The following is a 19,534-nucleotide window of genomic DNA, read 5'->3' as shown; positions in this document are numbered from 1 at the left end:
TGAGGGCCTCTGTTAGACTGTCAACGTCATCATAAGTATAAATGGTGCACGCCGCACCCGTTGGCTTCAGTTCGGTTTTTCTGAGCAAACACTTCGAAGAATTACAGCGTGCTTTGGTTCTTCAGTGAACTTAGTCAGCTTTTTTCGATCAATGAAAATGTCTTCCCCGTCGGCTCCATCAACGCCTAAGACAGGCTTCAAGAGGTGCCAAGACTGTGGATCGAAGATGTAGATCACCGACTCCCACCACATATGTCTGTGGTGTCTTGTACCAGTCACCATACCTCCGACTGTAATTTCTGTCAGGCGATGACCAAAACGGCGCTCAGGGAGCGTAAAGGTAAATTGGTGGTGGGGAGGTTGCCTTCGAGTTCTCCTTTGAAGAGCGCAAAAAGTAAGACTGATGAGTCGAGAGATTCTCCTCGACGGAAAAGAACTTGATTGAGAAGTCAATCACGCCATTCTTCTAAGAAGTCCGAGAAACGGCATCACAGGTCACCTTCAACCTCTAGTGATTCCTCAGCCAAGGCAATCAAATGTCCAACTGGACTACCCAGCAAAATGAGATGCGTTTCATAAAGAAATGCTTAAAATCTTCGTGAATGCAACCCAACCCCCTCGAAGGACAAGCAGAAAGCTCATGCCCCTGTCGATCTGCTTTAAGATGACAAAGGGAAGTCGAAGACAAAATCCTCGAAACCGAGCAATAAGCCGGTACAGCATTGAGAAAAGTCTCGATCCAACGAGAAATCCTCAAGGGCTTCGACAAGTCAGGAATCCAGTCCATCAAGGGTTCTTTAGAAAAAGCATAAAAAATCACTGATGCCTTTGCTAACACTGTCAGTGCCGGAACAGTCAACGCCATTGTTGAAATTGACGCCGACAAAATCGACTCCGACTTCGAAGTCGTTGTCGACGATTACTTCGAAGTTGTCGGAGCCAACAGTAACACAGGAAAAGGTTTTCAAACCATTGCCAAAGAAAGACTTAAGTCTTTAACCTCTATCTAGGAAGACAGTGAACCTTCAGATGATAGCACACCGCCATTTGGGTAACAATATGGCACCCCTAATGTGCCAGAGGAATTCATCTCAGAAGAGTCTAGGTCAAAAGTCTAGTATGATAACCTGCAATCAGCCCATGGTTTAGATACCTCTCCCGATCTGGAGTTTGGTAAACCAGATCCTACTGACCATGCTGACTCCTCATATAGGAAGCTGATGAGCAAGGTGATAGAGTTCTTAGGTTGGAGCAGGCCTATTCCTTCTTTTGAGCAGGATGCCCTGGCAGATATTTTCGATCAGGGTCCCCAACAAATGAACCAGAAGAATTGTCTTTGGATTTTCTTGGTTTGGATGAATCTAGCAAGTGGAGCATATATTTTAGAATGTGGGATGGGGTACATTCTATAGGGTCTATTTCTTTAGACTGGCACCAAATTACAAATCTCCTCCACTTGTCACAATTACAGTGTCTAGTGTTCGGCTTTCGTGCCTCCTTGAGGATATCCACAAACCTCTGTGGTAGGTTAAGATGTCCGAACTCTATGACTTCAGGCGCCATGCTGCCAAGTTCATCAATTGAGGTTGAGAGTGCACTGATAATCCCCCGTGAGTAAGTCGGTCTGGCACGGCAGTTTGATGGGATCGCACATCGCTAGTTTGCGCAGATGTAGATACCATGGCGGCTGTCTTGCCCACATAGGAGCAACTAGGATGAGCGTCACCTGTTCCTTGTGAATCTTGTTCACCACCTTGTTCATAATACGAGTCAGGAGGGAAAAGTGTAAGCAAATCTCCCTGACCAGTTCATTCATAGGGCGCTCCCCTTGGAACCTGGTTGGGGGAACCTGGATGCGAAGTTTGGGCAGTGTGTGTTTTCACTTGTAGCAAATAAGTCTAGTGTGGGGAAACCCCACTGAGAGAAGAAGTGGTCTACGACCCCTGTGTCTGGTGGCCACTTCTGTTCCTCTGGTAGGGGATCTCTGCTCAGTGAGTCAGCTAGAGAGTTAAGTCTCCCTAGAATGTGTTGTGAGCATAGGAATACCTTCAATTTGAGTACCCATTTCCAAATTTGTTGAGGTACTTTGGACAGATTTGGAGAACGTGTGCCCCCTGTTTGCTGATGTAAAACATTGCTGTAGTGCTGTCGGTGAGGACTTGCACCGACTGGTTCGCTAGGTGTATCTCGAATGCCTGAAGCGCCTTGAATAACTCCAGTAGTTCCAGCAGATTGATGTGGTTCTGCACCGTGGCCTTGTGCTGTGTGAAGAAGGTGATGAGCCCCCACCACCCGGCGAGTGACGCGTCTGTCGTAACTATCGCATGAACTTCTGGATTGTGGAAGTGTTTCCCCTTCAACAGATTTTCCCTTGTCCACCTGCAAAGGTTTTGTACCAGTGTTGGTGAAACAACCACTAGATCGTCTCACTGATTGCTTGCCTGAGGACCACTGTTTTGCCAACCATTCCTGCATGGGGCGCATACGCAGGTGTGCGTGCGGTAGGGCGTCTTCAACGGCCTTTCCGAAGAGGACATTGGGCTCAATAGGCATATTATGAAGCGTAACTTGAGTCTCTTGCTTGAAGCCGGACTGGCATAGCCACTCATGGTGCTTAATAATTGTTCCATCTACAATAATTCTGCCTGCATTGTCAGCGGCGTCTAGATAACTGTTCAGAATGCAGCTAGAAACTGCTCTGCCTCCTGCTTTTACCAGGGTTAATTGTGTTTTAAGGGGTTCGGGAACTGATGACAATAATGCAGACACCTCATCCAATTTATGGCAGTTGTAACTCGACAGAAGTGTGGTATTGTTAGCGATTCTCACCTGAAAGGCAGACCAAGAGGCTACTTTCCGCCCCACAGTGTATAGTTTCTTACTTTCTTTGTCCGGTGGTGCCTCCGAAGAGCCTAAGGGTGTTCCTGCTCTCTTTATTGTTGTTGTTACTACAAGTGAGTTTGGTTTGAGCTGTCCCCTATAGAGAGGATGTGTGGGAGCAGGGCGGAGGAGCTTCTAGATACGTGGATTTACTGCCCGCGTCTGGTTAGGTGTCTCGAGAGAAGGCTGGATCCTCCGCTTGATAGATTGCTGGATAGGAATGAACTGCGTGACGACTTTCTTATCCCCTAAAATGTCCTCAACAAAGTCCTTGTCTTGTTAAGATTCCTGTGTTTTTATCTGCAAGTGCTCAGCTGTCTAGGTGAGCATGTCGTTTTGTAGTGGCTGGTTGTCTATTGGCGAATCTGGCACTGGGGGGGGTCTAGGGTGACGGGAGAGGCTATGTTATACATATCCTCCTCATCATCATCACCATAGTCCTGTTCTCCGCCCTCCTGAGCTGTATAGATTTCTACAGTGTCTGTATTTGGGTCATCCAGATCAATGCAGGGTGGGTTCTGCTGGGATGGAATAGCCAGGGTATCAGGACAAGACCTTTTAGCAGGGGGCTGAGAAGTAGGGGCATCTGCAGAGGTTTGAGAACTAGAGGCAGCTGCAGTGTGAGGAATGGTTTGAAAGCTTTCAAAGAATCTGGTTCTTTTTGAAAAAATGTGCCATGAAGGTCATCCTTCTCATTACTCTATCAATGTTGTCACATGTCCATTTGACGGAGCTTGGAATGGAAATGGGGCCTAGTGGAAAAGCCTGACCCTAAGGTGTGACTGGGACCTGAGGTGAGGGCTGTTCCTTGTTTTTTAGTGCTGCTGATAAGGATATCTCTTCCTTGGGTTGTGAATCCTTTTCTTTATGTGGATGGGAATATCTTTGCCTGTGTGTTGTAGGGGACCTTTCCTTATGAGGGGTCTTAGAAGAGCGCTTCTTGGACGCCTTCCCCGTCAGTAGGCTCTTAGGGATGTGTTTTTTAACCAGGTGTGCTATTCCCGACTGTTTCAAGCTTTTTGCCGTTTTCAACGAGGCATGTCGAACTTCGGCTGTGGAGTGACCCAACGTCTCATCTGCTGACGTGCAATGTTCGGGAACGGATTTAGGCACGACACCTGTGCTGTTTTTCGACAGTCAGGCCTGTCATGTGGCGATCGGGACCTCGTGCTCAGAGGATAAGTATTCTGTGGAGCTCTCCGTGGACGTGGGGGCGGCGCTTGGTTGATGAACGTGTCGAGTCACGCCCCTTGGCTGTGTGTTTAGTGGTTGGGCATTGTGAGCGCTGACGCCACCGGGGGGTCGTCCCTGTAACAGAGCCACCGGCCTGTCTGTTGGGGTCAGGAGCTTGTGCTTGGGAAATCGACGTCTCCACGTCGCCATCGCCATCGGAAAATGCATCGTTGTTGCCATCGCTGTAGGTTCCCTCCACGTCCATGGCGGCCTCGGCCTGCATGGGGTGGTGGGCCCAGCGCTTAGTCATATGGTCCTTTAACGTCTTAGGTTTAAAGAGCCTGCAGGCTCGACAGTTCCCCTCGAGGTGATCTTGTGGGAGGCAAAGATTGCACACCACATGCTTGTCGACCCAGGGGAATTTTTTGTCGCAACTTGGCAGAACTTGAAGGGGGCTCTATCCATAATTAAATGAAATGGCAGCTAGGCGAAGATAATGTATAAAAAGGGGTAAATACATTCTGAAATGTCCTCCCCCCTCTCTCCCTACTGTGCGGGCAGAAGCCCGAAGCGGCCCTCCAAGTCCTAAAGGATCCGTCGATAATTTTAATTTTCTTCACTGCTGTCGGAGATGTTATCGATAGTCGGTGAGCGAAAGATATCAAGAATATGAAGAGTAAACTAACTCTAATTTACTTAATTAATGGCGTTATTCAGAAATCAGAACTCAGTATACTTGCTTCGTATTGCAGCTAAATGATTTATCGGGATGCCCATTTGAAATAAGTACTGCCATAGTTGCTCTCTTGACATTCGAATCAAAGGCAGTGCAAGCTTATAAACACCAAATGCAACTTTTGATTCCTGAGCTTTGTATACTTATCACAAAGTAGCATTAGCCTGAAGACCTGATCCAATGGCTCAATACTCGCTCTGAAGCCTGCCTGTAAGTCACAGAGAACTTCATTGTGGCTCATCCACTCCTCCAGTCTCTTCAATAGTATTTTACCGTAGATCTTAGAGGTAGCATTGATTTAAGGAGATCAACCTAGAATTTATCAGATCACTGTGGGCCCCTTTTGTATATATTGGAACTATCGTGGCTCCTCTCCATGATGGGCGTACTGTTTTGCTGCTAGTTATGCTAGCAAACATTCACCAAAGAATAGGTCCCCACACTCTTAGATCTGTAAGAAAAAGATCTGCCAGTATTAAATCTGGGCCCAGTGCTTTATTTATTTTCTGTGCCAAAATTGGCACTTCCATCTCCTTGGGAGACATATCCAACACATAATTGGTCGAAATACACTCCAGCATGGGGTGCTCCTCTCCTCTCTGCAGTTTTGCTACAGGTAGACTGCCAGTGGATCAAACCCCAGTTTCCTCAGAGGACTTGGTTCACCTAACTCGCACCTTCCATCAGGCTCTATGGTGGGGGCAGGAAAAGCAAAATCTCCAAAAGGGCATGCAGTTTTAATCTCCAACGTCAACCCTCATCCTCAGAATGGATGCATCACTGTTATGTTTGGGAGCGCACCTGGGCAACTGGCAAGCAAGAGGCACATGGTCCAAGGGGAATCATTCCTACATATCAACGTCCTGGAGTTTTGGGACATTCGATGGGCATTGAAGTCGTTTCAGATGGTCCTAAAAAGATAGGTCATAACAGTACAGACGGACAACACCACCTTGATGCACTGTACAAACGAACAAGAGGGCACAAGGCCATCAGAGCTATCCGCAGAGGCACAGGAGCTGTGGAACTGTGCTCTCAGGGTAGGAGTCCATGTCTGAACGGAACACCTTCCAGGGAAAAACAATATCCTGGTGGATCAGTTAAGCAGAGCATTCACCAGGTCCCATGAATGGGAGCTGGACAAGAGCGAACTCGAGCTAATCTTCAGGAACTGGGGGACACCACCGATCGATCTTTTGGCACAAGGGCCAATGCAAGATGCCCTCTCTTTACATTGAGATACTCGGAGCCAGATCACTAGGGGGTGCCTTCTCCCTGCTGTAGGCTGGCAAGTTCCTTTAAGCCACCCCAATCCCGTTGTTACCCAAGGCGCCATAACGGGTGCAAAAACAACCATGCACAAGATGATACTCATGCCCGGCCTGGGCACAACCTATCTGGTAGCCGATCCTCCTGAGGATGACATGCAACATACCCATACGTATCGGGACACATTAGGCACTGCTAATGCAGCAGAATGGACAGGTTCATCATCATAACCCTGCAGCCCTCTCCCTCAGGGCCTGATTGCTGTATAACCAAGGCAGGCTCACCTGAACTTACCAGACTAATGCTGGGATATCATCCAAGGTGCTAGAGCTCCCTCCACACTCAGAATGTATGCTAAGATATTAGGCCATTTTACCGTTTGGAGTGGTGCACAACGACTGGATCCATTGCAAGTGACAGTGGACCAACTGCTTCCCTACAATGTCCATCTGGCCATGGCTGACTTATAGCAAGCCTCCCTAAAAGTGTACCTCTCTGCTATTACAGATTACGTGAGAAGTCCAGAATCATCGTCATTTTTCTCTGAGCCTTGTGAGAAACCAGAGGGCGTCTCACCCGCAAGTCCCCGGGGATCTCTCTCTCAGGTGGCCAGGGCACAGTCATCGCCTTTGGATCCAGATCCTGGGGGTGGACCGGTGCGGGAGGATCACCTGGGCGAGTGGTCTTCGGGGAGTGGGGGCGAGGTGACCAATGATGAGTCGTGGTATTCCCCCCTCTTTTGTTTATCTGATCCATCCTTCCAAAGGCCCAACTCCCCCCTCCCCCCCTTTTAACACAAACACTAGGCTGAGGGAGAGAGTGACTTAGAGTTACCAGACTAACTCTCTCACATCGTATTTGACATATCCCGTTAATCGGGTGAGGCAAAGTCAGGCACTTTACTCTTGGGTGCATACACCTGATGCCAATTAGCTCTCCTCACACAAATTAAAGGACAACACCTTAAAGACACACTCTGAGCAAGGCGGAACACAACTACAAGCAGAACTTCCAGAACGAAGGCACGCCTACTGGAGCAGCACAACGGACCAAGGGATGAGAGCAGCGGGTCAAAAACCCCAGGAGTTCCATACTCGAGGTTGTTGCCTCCGACAGGCCGCGAAAGACACTTGGAGAAGGCCAGATCCCACAAGTGAAGATTGCATTGTATTCCAAGGATGCCAGAGACCCTCCCGGATGAACGGCAGTGTTGGGCGGCGAGGCCAAGCCTAAAATACTAACCTTGACTCATAAATTGGAAATAGCAAGAAGAAGAAAGAGACGCACACAGCCAGTGAGTTTGCAAGCGACCTGAGGGACTGGTGTGTGTTAAAGCGAATGAAGTAGCAAAATTATATTGCAAGTGAAGGCTGCACACGTGTGAATGAGACGTGAAGAAAGGCAGACCTGTGAGTGAACTTTGAAACAAGTACAGCTGTGAGATCAGCGATACTAATTAACAGAGTGGTCTGGCAAAAAGAAGTAGCCTACTCGAAAGTCTCAGTGAAAGGTACATGGTTTGAAGCAGTGGATGAACAGAATAAGTGAAGTAAGCCAGAGTAAACATGAACTCTGAGTCGAAGTGGTCCTGCGGTGGTCTGTAAAGAAAGCCACACACATTCAAAAGTCTTCGACGTCCGAAAGTTGTCCAAGCCCGACAGAGGGAGACATGAAGTATAATAAGCTTGGGGAATGGAGCCCCCTTGCAAGTTTGTGTTGAACTTTGAAGTTAGAGGTCTGAGCCCGGCAGAGGGGGGGGGGGAACCTTTGTGAACTTTGTCTTGAAGTACTCTTTTTGAAAGACAAGAAAAAAGACTTTAACGTGGAAGGCCAGGCATGCCTCAATCCACGTTTTGGAACTGTTTATAGTGTTGGAAACCGAGTCAGTGTCTCATCCTGCTTATAGGGATAGCCTTACTCTGTGAGATCTAACATGGGGAGGCGAGCTGGTTCAACCAAATTTCACCTCTTTCCTTGCACAAGAGAAAGGACAGGCATTAGGTTTTGTTAGCATAGTCCATTTTGATTTGACAGACTACACTAGGACTGTTTTGTTTACCGTTTGATGGTTGAGACTACTCCCATCTTAGCTATAGGGAAAAGTAGGAGTTTCAACATTTTCAATAAAGGTTTTAAAATTGTAGCAATTGTGTCAGTGTCAAACTTGTGATACCATGCCTCCCCTACATATGGTGTCAGAGGCGGGATACGACTCAATTGAGGCAAGTTGGGTGACTCTAAAATTCCAGAAACGTAGTCACAGAGCCTTAGACCCCTCTACCGTCACATATTAATCCATAGGCTTTGATATCTTTAGCAGCAGAGAAGCCACTATCCTTCCTGGGAAAAGAGGGATGATTCTCACGGACTTAGTTCTAAAACCCCCTGCGGGTTGTTATATAAGATTGGCCTCAAAATCTGGCCTGGCCTGGAAGTTTGGTCTAGATGTCCCAGTAGGTGTCATAGGTTCAGACGTTCGGGGAGACATAAAGGTTCTCCTACAGAACCATGGTAAAACTCCATTTGTAATACACAGTGGGGACAAAATTGCACAGGGAATTCTTGAGAAGGCTCTATTTCCCCGTTTTAATGAAGAAAGTGAACCAGAGGAAACAGAGAGAGGTAGCTTAGGCTTTGGCGAGGCTGGTGAAACACCTATCCCTTAGGTAAAGAGGGAAGAAGAGTTCCATGTGTTTATAACGACAACCAAAATAACCACATACATTTTCAGTGACACTTTAATAACGAAAAAACGAATTTTTGTTCTTTTTTTAATTTGCGGGGGTCTCCCCAAACCCTTACTTTCTACAGCTTTTGTACCCTCCACCAACTACCCCCACCCCTTTTAATCCCTTATCCCACCCCAATATATTTTTACTAGAACATTTGATTGTCGTTATTTATTTTTTGTTATTAACACTGCATACCAGAAGAACCCACAATCCTTCCCGTTTTAGCCTTCTGTCATCGTCCGGTGCCCCTGGAGGCTATGGAAGAGGTGGAAGCTCCTCCATTAAAGTCCCCCATGCTGTTTCCTGAACACATGCTAGTCTTCCGGCTTGAATTTAAACGTTTCTTCATATGCGCCCTCTGGCTGCTCCGCCTCACGTTGCAACCACAGAGCTTTGCTTGTCTCCTTTTGGTAAGATGCTTGCTTTCTCCTACGTGTTTTGCTTCCACTCTTCCCTTGCCTTTCCTTTCCTCTGTTCTTCCGGTGCTCCCGCGCTGCCACTACCATCATCACGGCAGCTTTTTGTTGTTCTCTGCAACAGAGCTTCTACTGTCCCGTCCCCGCATTCTTCAGCACCCAGTCCTTGCCAAACGCTCCTCCCTTCTTTACTTCTGCCTCTACACACCTTGCTACTGTATCCCTCTCTTCTACCTTCCGGAGAGCTTTGATCACTCCTCCCAGCCTACACAACGTTCTTGCAAAGGATACTCAAAGAATACTTCCTACGATTCACTCCGAAGATCCCTATCACCATCTACAGATCGTGTCCTACGACCACCACAGCAGAGAGGGATTTTTTTGAGCCGTTGGCTTTTTCCCTTCATTACCGGCTGCTTCCGGGTGGCGGGTCTCTTGCCTTAACTGTCATTGCAGCAGGCATAGTGGCTGCCTCCTGTGGTCGGCCTTATCTCTTCAAGGAGCTTTCGCTAAGAAGACCTCCTCAGCACATTCCGAAGAGGAACCCGAACTCTCATCTGTAGAAGACGCAAGTGACGACATTCCCCCTATTTGTGACAGTTTGCTACGCCAAAGGACATAAACAGCCATGGTAACCGCAGGACAGGCCCAAGAACTTATTGCAGCGGTTCAAGGGCTGTCTATGGAACTCCAGGGTGTGAAGACAGAGAACACTGTATTGAAACAATTAGTCACCTCCAGAGACAACCATGCATCTGACCTCCCTCCCATGGGGCTTGTTTCAGGCAAGTATGATGGCTCACCTAAAAGGCTTAAGGAGTTCATGGACGCGTGCATTGTTCATTTTACCTTTCGGACCAACACCTATATCACGGACCAGGCACAAGTGGGATTAATGGTCCTTCGGTGACTTTAGCCAATCCAGTATTACAAGATTTCCAGGCATTTTTAGCCCTTTTGAGGAGGACATTCGGGTGGGCAGAGGTAGCGTATCCCGCCTCTGAGTCTCTTTTGGATATCCGTCAGGGATTGACTGATCTTCTGACCTATATAAGTGATTTCAAGTGGATTGTGGCAGAGGCTGGCTGGCCTGAGGAGACTCAACTTGTCATCTTCAAGAGAGGTCTTCAGGAAGACCTTAAGGATGAGCTGGCTTGGATCGCACAACCTACTACCTTTACCAACCTGATTACGTTGACTCTTCAGATAGACTACTGACTTAGGGAAACAAAGGGCTGAGCGCAAGAAGCTCTCGAATAAGCCTCACTCCAGCCCTTCTCCCGTCCTTCCTCATCCATCCTCCGGTGAGACTCTAACAGAAGAGCCCATGCAAATTGGTTCTGCCCGAGGCTCGTTATCCACTTCAGAGAGGTGAAGGATGGACGAGATCATGGTATGTGCATGTATTGCGGTTCTGATAACTATTTGCTTTGAGACTGTCCGGAGTTTCCGTCAACGAGAACAGGAAACGAAAGACTCCTGTCCGGGGTTCTAAGAACAGTTCCCTGTTAGCTACCCACATCTGTGAAGTGGATCAGGACTCCAGATTACTGGTAGTCCGTGTCCGCTTCCTTCTTCCCCACAAGAAGATTGAAGTCTTTGCACTGATTGATAGTGTGGCAGCTGGCAATTTTTTGGACGTCGTTTGGGCCCAGTAAGAAGGGATTCCCTGTCAAGAAACAAGGGAGAACCAAGCTGTGGAAGGTGTCGACGGAAGACCCTTGAGTTCGGGTCCCATTACCCATACCTTGGTGCTCATGAAGCTAGCCATCTTCGATCAACAGGAGTCTATTCGCGTTGAACTTATACGGGCAGCTCACTTTCCGGTTATCCTGGGGATCCCCTGGCTAAGGTTTCACAACCCTTACATTGATTGGAGCAAGAAAACGCTGCTCTTTCAGTGTGACAACTGTTCCATTGTTTTCCCCTACCTGAAGTCCAGACTGCTTTGGCAGAAAGCGCTGGGGAGCCTCCCGTTGTTGGAGTCCATTGTGCACCAGACTGTTTCAACCGCATCAAGGAGGTCTTTCCCGATCAGATCTCCAAGGCATTACCTCCCCGTCGACCTGAAGACTGCGCCATCAAGCTCAAGGAGGATGCTTTAGTGCCCTTTGGGTGCATGTTTTCGCTCAACATTCCCAAAAAAGAAGTCTTGAATGAGTATCAGTAGGATAACTTGCAGAATGGACTTATGAGACCCTCTAAGTCCCCTACCGGGTCTTCCTTGTTTTTTATTCCCAAACAGGACTCTAAAGAGCTCAGACCGTGCATTCATTACTGCGCATCAACGAAGTCACCATCAGAGATGGGTATCCCATGCCCCTTATAAGGGAAATCCTGAAAGCTGTTCAGGGATCAGTGATATTTTCCAAACTTGACCTCTGGGGAGGTGGGTGGGGGGCTACCATTTATTACGGATCAAACCTGTTGATGAATGGAAGACCGCCTTTAGGACACCTTACGGTCACTTTGAATACCAGGCGAAGCCCTTTGGCCTGGTAATTGCTCCCGCAGTCTTCAAGTGCTTCATGGATTGCATGTTTTCTGACCTTCTGTATCATTCGGTTATCATTTATCCCGATGATATCTTGGTGTTTTCAAGAACGCTGGAATCCCACTGTGGACATGTGTCGGAAGTCATCGACAGACTGCAGAAAAAACACCTGCTGATAAAGCCTGAGAAATGCCTGTTTGAGGTGTCATCAGTCCCCTATTTGGGGTTCATCTTATCTGACAAGGGCATTGAGTTGGACCAACGAAAGGTGGTGTGCGGCAATGGCCCACACCGGCTCCCGTGAACGACATTCTGAAGTTTTTTTGACTAGCAATCTTCTATCGCAAATTCATCCCTGACTTCTCTGATTTCTTACCCATAAGTGCCCTTCTCAAGAATAGTGTGCCCTTCTCCTAGAAACCAGTGGCTGATTAAGCTTTCCAGCTTCTCAAGTAGAAGTTCTGCTCTGCACCCGTTCTCAAACAACCTGATCAGTCACTTCCCTTCATTGTTGAGATGGACGCCTCTGCTGGAGCCTTAGGGGCTGTCATCAAACAACGGTATGGAGACTTAGAGCATCCCATCGCCTACCTGTCCAAGACATTCAAACCCTGTGAGCTTAATTACTGAGTCATTGAGAAAGAGCTTTTAGCCATGAAACCAGCCTGCACTGAATGGCGACACCTGTTACAAGGATCTACTCACCCCTTCGAGATCAGGACCGACCAACGGAACCTAAAGGTTCTTCAACAAATGGACTGCATCAATGCCCGCCAAGCAAGATGGGCCTTTTTCTTCGCCGAATATGATTTCACAATTTCATATATACCAGGTTCTGCCAACCTAGTGGCTGATGGGCTATCGCAAAAGTTGGTCTCCCCCTCCTCTAGAGGACCGGATTTTGAACCACTCCTCCAAAGGAGTTGTTTTTTGGGAGCTGTTACGACTTTTCTGCAAGAGGCCAAGGAAGCCTCTGCCAGTTTCCAATATGACCACCTGGATCCTGCTTTCCAGAAGTCAAAGAACCTCCTCTTTCATATGGATCGATTAGTAGTTCCCAAACACTCTTTGCAAAGAAAGGTCCTTTCCTGGTGTCATTAAGGGAAGACGGCTGGCCATAAGGGGGTCGAAGCTACTATGGACCTCATCAGCCGGTCATTCTGGTGACCTAGATTGCATAGGAATATCAAGGCATTCCTCCGTTCGTGTCCCACATGCGCACAATGTAAATGCAGTACTGGCAGACCCGTTGGCTACTTGGAACAAGCTCCTACTCCTAGCAGACCCTGGAGTCATGTTACTACTGATTTCGTAGTTGATTTACCCCTTTTGCTGGGTTGTTCTGCCATAATGGTCACAGTAGACACCTACAGTAAGATGGCTCATTTTGTTCCTCTCCCTGGTTTGCCCACAGCATCGGAAACTGCCATGGTCTTCTTCAGGGAGATCTTCCGGCTACACAGCTTGCCAGAATCGGTCACTTCTGACCGTGGTTCCCAATTTACCTCAGTATTTTGGAAGACGCTTTGTGGACCTCTGGGCATTGACAGAGCTCTCTTGTCTGGATACCATCCACAGACCAATGGTCTAACAGAGAGACTTAACTATACTAGGGAACAATACCTCAGATGCTTCATAAATACCCAACAGGATAACTGGGTGGAACTACATCCCACTGCAGAATTCTTGTATAACAACACTGTACATACTGCCATTGGCATGAGTCAGTTTTTTTAACCTACAGTCTCCATCCGCGGTTCCTCCCTTGTTCAGCCTTTCCCAATTCTACTGCTCCTTCTATTGATGCCCTCCTTAAAGTTATTTCTCAAGCCCACAAGGATGCATTGGAAAACTTGAAGAAGGCTAGACAAAGATATAAGATACAAGTAGATCTACACAGAAGGGGAGTCCCAGAATTGGATTGGGAGCCTTGGTCTGGCTCTCTACAAAGTATCTACCCAGATGGGTTCGGCCCTCTAAACTCTCCCCAAGGTACATCATGCCTTTCGAAATCCTTAGCAAGATCAATCCAGTGGCCTTTAGACTCAAGTTACCACCTTCTTTAGGCCGGTTGCACCCAGTCTTTCACTCCTCCCTACTGCGCACTTGTACACGAGATCCCTACAACCGCATGAGGAAGGCTTTTCAAACCTTGCCTCCCAAGGATGCAGAGCAGTACGAGGTCTTTGAGATATGGGAATCTCAATGTACCTTAAGGGGTGCCTCCAATACTGTGCAATGGAAGGATTACCCTCCTCTCAACTCCTGGGAGCCGGTCCCTTTTATCAACCATCCCCGGCTCATCGATAGATTTCATCGACTGCATCTGGGTAAACCTGGCACCTCAAGGCATAGAAGGGGGCATACTGTCATCGTCTGGCGCCCCTGGAGGCTATAGAAGTTGTGGAAGCTCCTCCATTAACGTCCCCCCAAGTTGTTTCCTGAACGCATGCTAGCGTTCTAGTCTTCCGGCTTGGAATTTCACGTTCCTTCATATGCGTGATACTCAATTTAACTATAGTCTGGCGACTGTAGAATGCACCGGTTGAAGCTGGTCATGACCTCCCGCATCTGCTGAATTTCAAGGGTTTTGTTGCGTTAAATCTGCGCAACTTAACTGCATCTTAACTAAGGTTTTTTCATTGAATTTCAAGGGTTTTGTTATACCATAGTTCTCCATCATGGGATCTTACATGTATTCACATACTCCTGAATATGTGCTGTCCGTAAGGCTGGGAATCCTCAGTAATATTAAAAGCAATCCTTTCCATCGTCGGCTCTTTTCTCTTCGTGTGAGGCCTTCATCATGTGGCATTTCAGACGCCAGCAAGAAGAGTCTCTTCAGAGCCTCTTTCAAGTGCAACCTGAAGAACATCTTCGTGGATGATCAGCATGATAAAGGCCTCTGCTGCTTGCACCCGGACCACGATGTGGACACCGGTTCCATCTGCATGTCCTTCTCCTCCAAAACTCAACAGGATTGTCACAGAAGGTTGGTGACTTGGCTAGGGGCGGGTGCTAAGGCCTCTGGCATGGCGTCAGTGCAAAGTCATGCCTCTGCCAGGGTCAGCAGATCCATTGAGCGTAGAGCGCACTCCCTCTACTAAGAGGTGTAGATTTGTTGAGGGCACTTCCCTGGAAAAGAGACCTAAAAAGGACAAGAAGTCCCATACTCCAACTTTATCTCTGTCGATGGCTCCCAATGCTCTTGTCTACGATGGCAGGGTCTACTCAAACAACTCTGGCAGGCTCATCGTCAGAAAAACGACACACATCAATGATCTCTCCACCGACAAGTCACGCAAAGTTGATGGGCACAGCACCATCCATGAGCAGTCCCTCCAAAGGTCACATTCATGTTTGTATTCCGTCATCGAAACTCAAGTCTCTGTTAGCGTTAATGACTGCAACGAATCCCAGGGTATTGGCACTTCTTACATGGGAAACCCCTTTCCATGCAGCCAGGGAATTGAGGCTGCTACCCGATGTTCCCCATGGGGGTGCTACTCAGTGGGTGGGTCTCATGGGAAGGGAAACCCTTCATGGGATTGGGGACAATGGTCCTGGGATAACTCAGTATTCATTCACCCCTTTGGTGTCCCCGCCTTCCCTAACCCCTATCTGAAGTCCCCCTGGCGCCCCACACCACTATTTGTTATAGTTTAGCAGAGGACATTGTGATGAATTCAATGATGTCATCCCTCCTTTCTCGGAGGTAGCCTCTCCTCATTTGGCCAGGGTACGCCAGCCGCTACCTGACCCTTGGGGTGGCTATTTGAGGAAGGATTACATGGTGGAGGTGACCCTCAGGGCGGTAGTGAGACATTTTTGGATTAGACATGATATCCCCCTTTCACTTTTATGGATATCCCCTCGCTTCCTCATGCTGAGCAACGCAGAGAGATCCACCGGCTAGCCATTGCCAGGGTAAAGTAATTGGCTATTTTTTTAGAATAGCTAAAGTAATTTGCATTTTGGGAGCTTGCTTTGATTTGCATTGAAATGAGGGCTAGTTTTGGTAAAATGCCTCTATGGTGACTTGACATTTAGGATTGATTTAATCCTGAAAGGTTTTTCAAAGATGTTGATCAATAATAACACATTCTACAGGCGAGCTTGAGGGAGCCTTTGCATCAACTCCATAATAGCATGAAGAAGACAGGCTAAGTTCACCTGAGCAGGAATGACAGCGTCCCTGTCACAAATGCAGGCAGGGCGTGGAAAATTCTGAACTCTCAGGCAGGCCGTCACTAAAATCTGATAGTGGTTTTCCTTGCTTGCCCATTAAACATTAAAGGCAGATCTCCTGTCTAGAGTTGCAGCGCACTTTCCTTTTGTGTTCCCTACTGCAGAAATGTTGTGGCTCCTGGAACAGCAAGGCGGCCGTTAACAGGCGCTGAAAAGCGTGTCTTTAAATGCCAGGTGGCTCACTCACGGTATAACACCACCACTTCAAATCTGGTGCAATTGGGCAAATGGTTCACGTAAACATCACATTGCATAGCTCAGGAATACCCTGTTAGAATGAAACTGTAACTGTCAACGCGGCAAGGGCGTTTAGATCACCTGTGGGCAGACAGAAGCCCTTTTCTCAAGTGCACACCTGCATTACTGTTCCGCTCACCTGGTATCCACGGGGGCGCCACACGATGCTGGATGGGCGACTTTCAGACTTTCTCTGCTTCGTTATTTGCCTGGTGGGGGTAGTGCCTAAGACAGGAGAATGGAGTAATTAAGCTTAGGTCCGCGGTGGGTGAAACTCCCACCTTCCTCTGACCCCAAATTCTCTTCCCCTGGGGTTATTTCTCACCTTGGGTTTATATGCGTAGAGCTCTCTGCCCTGCTTCTCTGTGCAGGGGTGCGTTGTGAATGCGGGCGTTCCATTGGACCTAGTTTCTTCACTGGTCCATGGGCCCATGCATCGGGTCCAGACCGGCTGTGACTCCGACTCTTCTTGCTGTCTTCAGGTGAGTTATTGTTTCTTAATCTGTCCTTTTCTCCTCCCTTCGTTTTGTCCTTCTTTTCGGTGTTGTCTTTTCTGACTATGCAGTCTCTTTCTTAAGGTCTTTTGTCTCCACAGGGATTGTTGCGGTTAAAGTTCTTGACAAGGCGCCGGGTGAAAATGAACTTGTAGCGCCAAGAGGTGAAGATGACAGGTAAGGGTTGGTGCGTGGAGCGCAGCGCTGTATTGGATTTATTGCAAGTTTGCTAACCTGTATTCTTCTCTCCTCTTTTTCACCCGTACGGGTTCATGTGATGTTCCGTAGTGGCGAGTGAGCGACGTATGGATGTTTCCAGGATCCGCTTCTTACCCTGGTAAGTGTTGTTAGTAATGCTGTCCTTGTTTCTACCTCCTTTGCAGGTTGCGGTGAGGTTCCAGGGTGGCGAGCGAGTGAAGTGCGGTATGGTTTCTGGAACTGCTGCGCACTCAGGTAAGTGTTGTTAGTAATGCTGTTCTTGTTTCTTCCAGGTCGGAGATGGAATCCAGATCGATGGCTTCAGGATTGGGCCGGTGAATAACAGGTAAGTAGGAGCTGGACACAGTGAGTGCTACGCTGCAGGAATGCCGAATAACGCGAAGCGTGTGTTCCAGCCTGGGACCTGGCTTATATAGCCAGCCACACCTGAAGGCCCCAACCACACCCAAGACACTGGTCTGCATAGTTCAGTTCTAAGAACAGAACTGTGTTACAGGCCACCATGTTGGGTGTTAGGCAGAAACCTGTGCAGTTCCCTTAGGGACCACTGCAAAAAGTTTAAGACTACAGGTGTTAGCCGTAAACCCAATTGGTAGCAGTCTGCACCACCCAGATTTACTTGGTAGCTGTGGCTGAGCAGTCAGACTTCCCTCAAGAAGAGTTAGGCAGTATATAGGGTATACACATTAGGTACAAAAATACAGTAGCACAAGCAAACACTGACCAGAGCTTTGGTATAAAAGTATATAATTATTTATTTAAAAACACACTTGTAAAAATACCCTGGCACTAATATGTCAAGCAAGTTCAAACACAGTCACTAGAAATATATACACCTCTCTGATTAATTATCGCGGAGTTCGGGCGCAGAGTTCAGTCTGCAGCAGCTTTGGTGGAGTGAGGAGCTGCAGCTACTGGCTACTAGTGACTGGAACCCATATCCTGTGTTTTGGTGTGTTCACCTTTAAGGAAAAAACAACCCCTACAGCCCTTAAATACTCCAGAAGAGCACGGAGTTCGGGCGCAGAGTTCAGTCTGCAGCAGTCCGCAGCTGAACGCAGAGGCAAGAGGTAAGACCATTAAACTCATGGCCGAATTTGGTCCACAGACTTGTTCTATGCTAAAGCAATCCCTGCAATTGCGTGATAGTCCTCCAAATCTAACTATGCACCAACAAAATGAACAAGGCACAATACAAGCACAGGCATCGCGAGCTCTGGGGGGTTATGACTGGCTAAAAGGGGCGATGGAGGGTCGAGTGGATAGCAAACAAGGACTGACACGTCCACAAACCGCAGCGCCCCCCTGCCCTGCGCCCCCTAATGCATCCCTAGTTACTTGCCCAAATTCCCTGCTTCAACTAGCAACAGCTCGCATACACTGTAATGGACAGTATGCATTGGGAATACATGCGGAATTACACGTGGCAAAAACTTTTAAAATGACACCTGCCTGTAATGTTCACGACCGCGAGCCGAAGGTTTCCAGCTCTGCAGCTGAAAGTGCTTCGCGGGTTGAGGCGGAGGGCTCGCTCGCCATAGCACCTGACGAGGCTATTGTGGAGAGAGTACTCCTCAGAGAAGAGGACGGCGTCAGAAAGAAACACGCCGGTACTGAAGATGTATTACTAAACGTTGTTGAGGTGAACACGATCGCCTTCCAATCTCCTTTTGACGTCACTCATATTGAGCTATAGGAGATGGAAGTCCATACAAGGGACCTGGACACAAGGCTATTAAAATGTATGTTTCCTGAGAAAATAAAGGAAACCGTTAAACATCCTGAGCAAACTAAAGAAAAAGATACTTTTGCTCCCCTGCCTATGTGGAAACAGACAGAATTGCCGTTTTTGGCAAATGTTACAAAAGGAAACAAACAAAACCCTTGACCTCATAACGAAAGCCCAAAAAAAGTGTCGGAACATTGCACGAGCTTTGGACAAAATCAGACATGCAATACTGCATGAGAGCTACCCACAAAAACGACCTCAATTCAGCCAAGAGTAGACAAAAATAGCTGTTTGCATGGGCTTGAATTAGCTGGACGAGAAGCACGGTTAACAGAACGCCTCAGAGTCGACTTTGAGGCTATGAATGAGCGCCTAGCTGAAAGTTTTGTAACATCAAATAAAAAAACACTGGGTGGAGATCTTGATCATATACAGAAAGCGGGAGAAAGCAGTATGCTACAAAATTCATATTCGAACATGGCAAAACAACCACAACAAGTACAGCTGATTCAGTCAAAAGACACGGGGGAGGCGCGGCCCGTGCAACAAAGATCTCTGCAGAAAATAGTGCCCATTCGAACTAATGGGACTTCGATTAACATAATTAATAAAAACAAAATCTTACCGAGGGCCATGTCGCACTGCTCGACTCCAAAGTCGCGGGCTGAAGTGACTGGGACAGAGCAATCTGTGCAAGGAACCATGGGACTTGAAGTACAAAGTGAGCACGAACCGTTGAATGCAAGCAATGACATTGAACTCACACATGTACTCAAGGAGGCATCTGCAGTCATGAAATCAAATCCATCAGCTGCTGCAACCATTTAGATCCATAATAACGTTCTTGCAGCGTTCTCGTTGGCATTAATTCCCTTTAACAAATTGTATGAGAGCCTACACGAAGCCG

General features: G+C 47.7%; 1 protein-coding gene across 1 annotated transcript in view; it reads left to right on the top strand.

Annotated features, from left to right (window-relative positions):
* The window catches only part of LONP2 (lon peptidase 2, peroxisomal), a 1,695,025-nt gene that overhangs the window by 694,029 nt on the left and 981,462 nt on the right, over nt 1-19,534 (top strand). The gene's annotated exons all lie outside the window — the stretch shown is intronic.

This window comes from Ambystoma mexicanum, chromosome 1p (assembly GCF_040938575.1).
Source record: "Ambystoma mexicanum isolate Mex_15411 chromosome 1p, UKY_AmexF1_1, whole genome shotgun sequence".
Taxonomy (NCBI): domain Eukaryota; kingdom Metazoa; phylum Chordata; class Amphibia; order Caudata; family Ambystomatidae; genus Ambystoma; species Ambystoma mexicanum.
The sequence above is the reverse complement of the archived record's forward strand: the minus strand, read 5'-3'. Positions and strand labels throughout refer to the sequence as shown.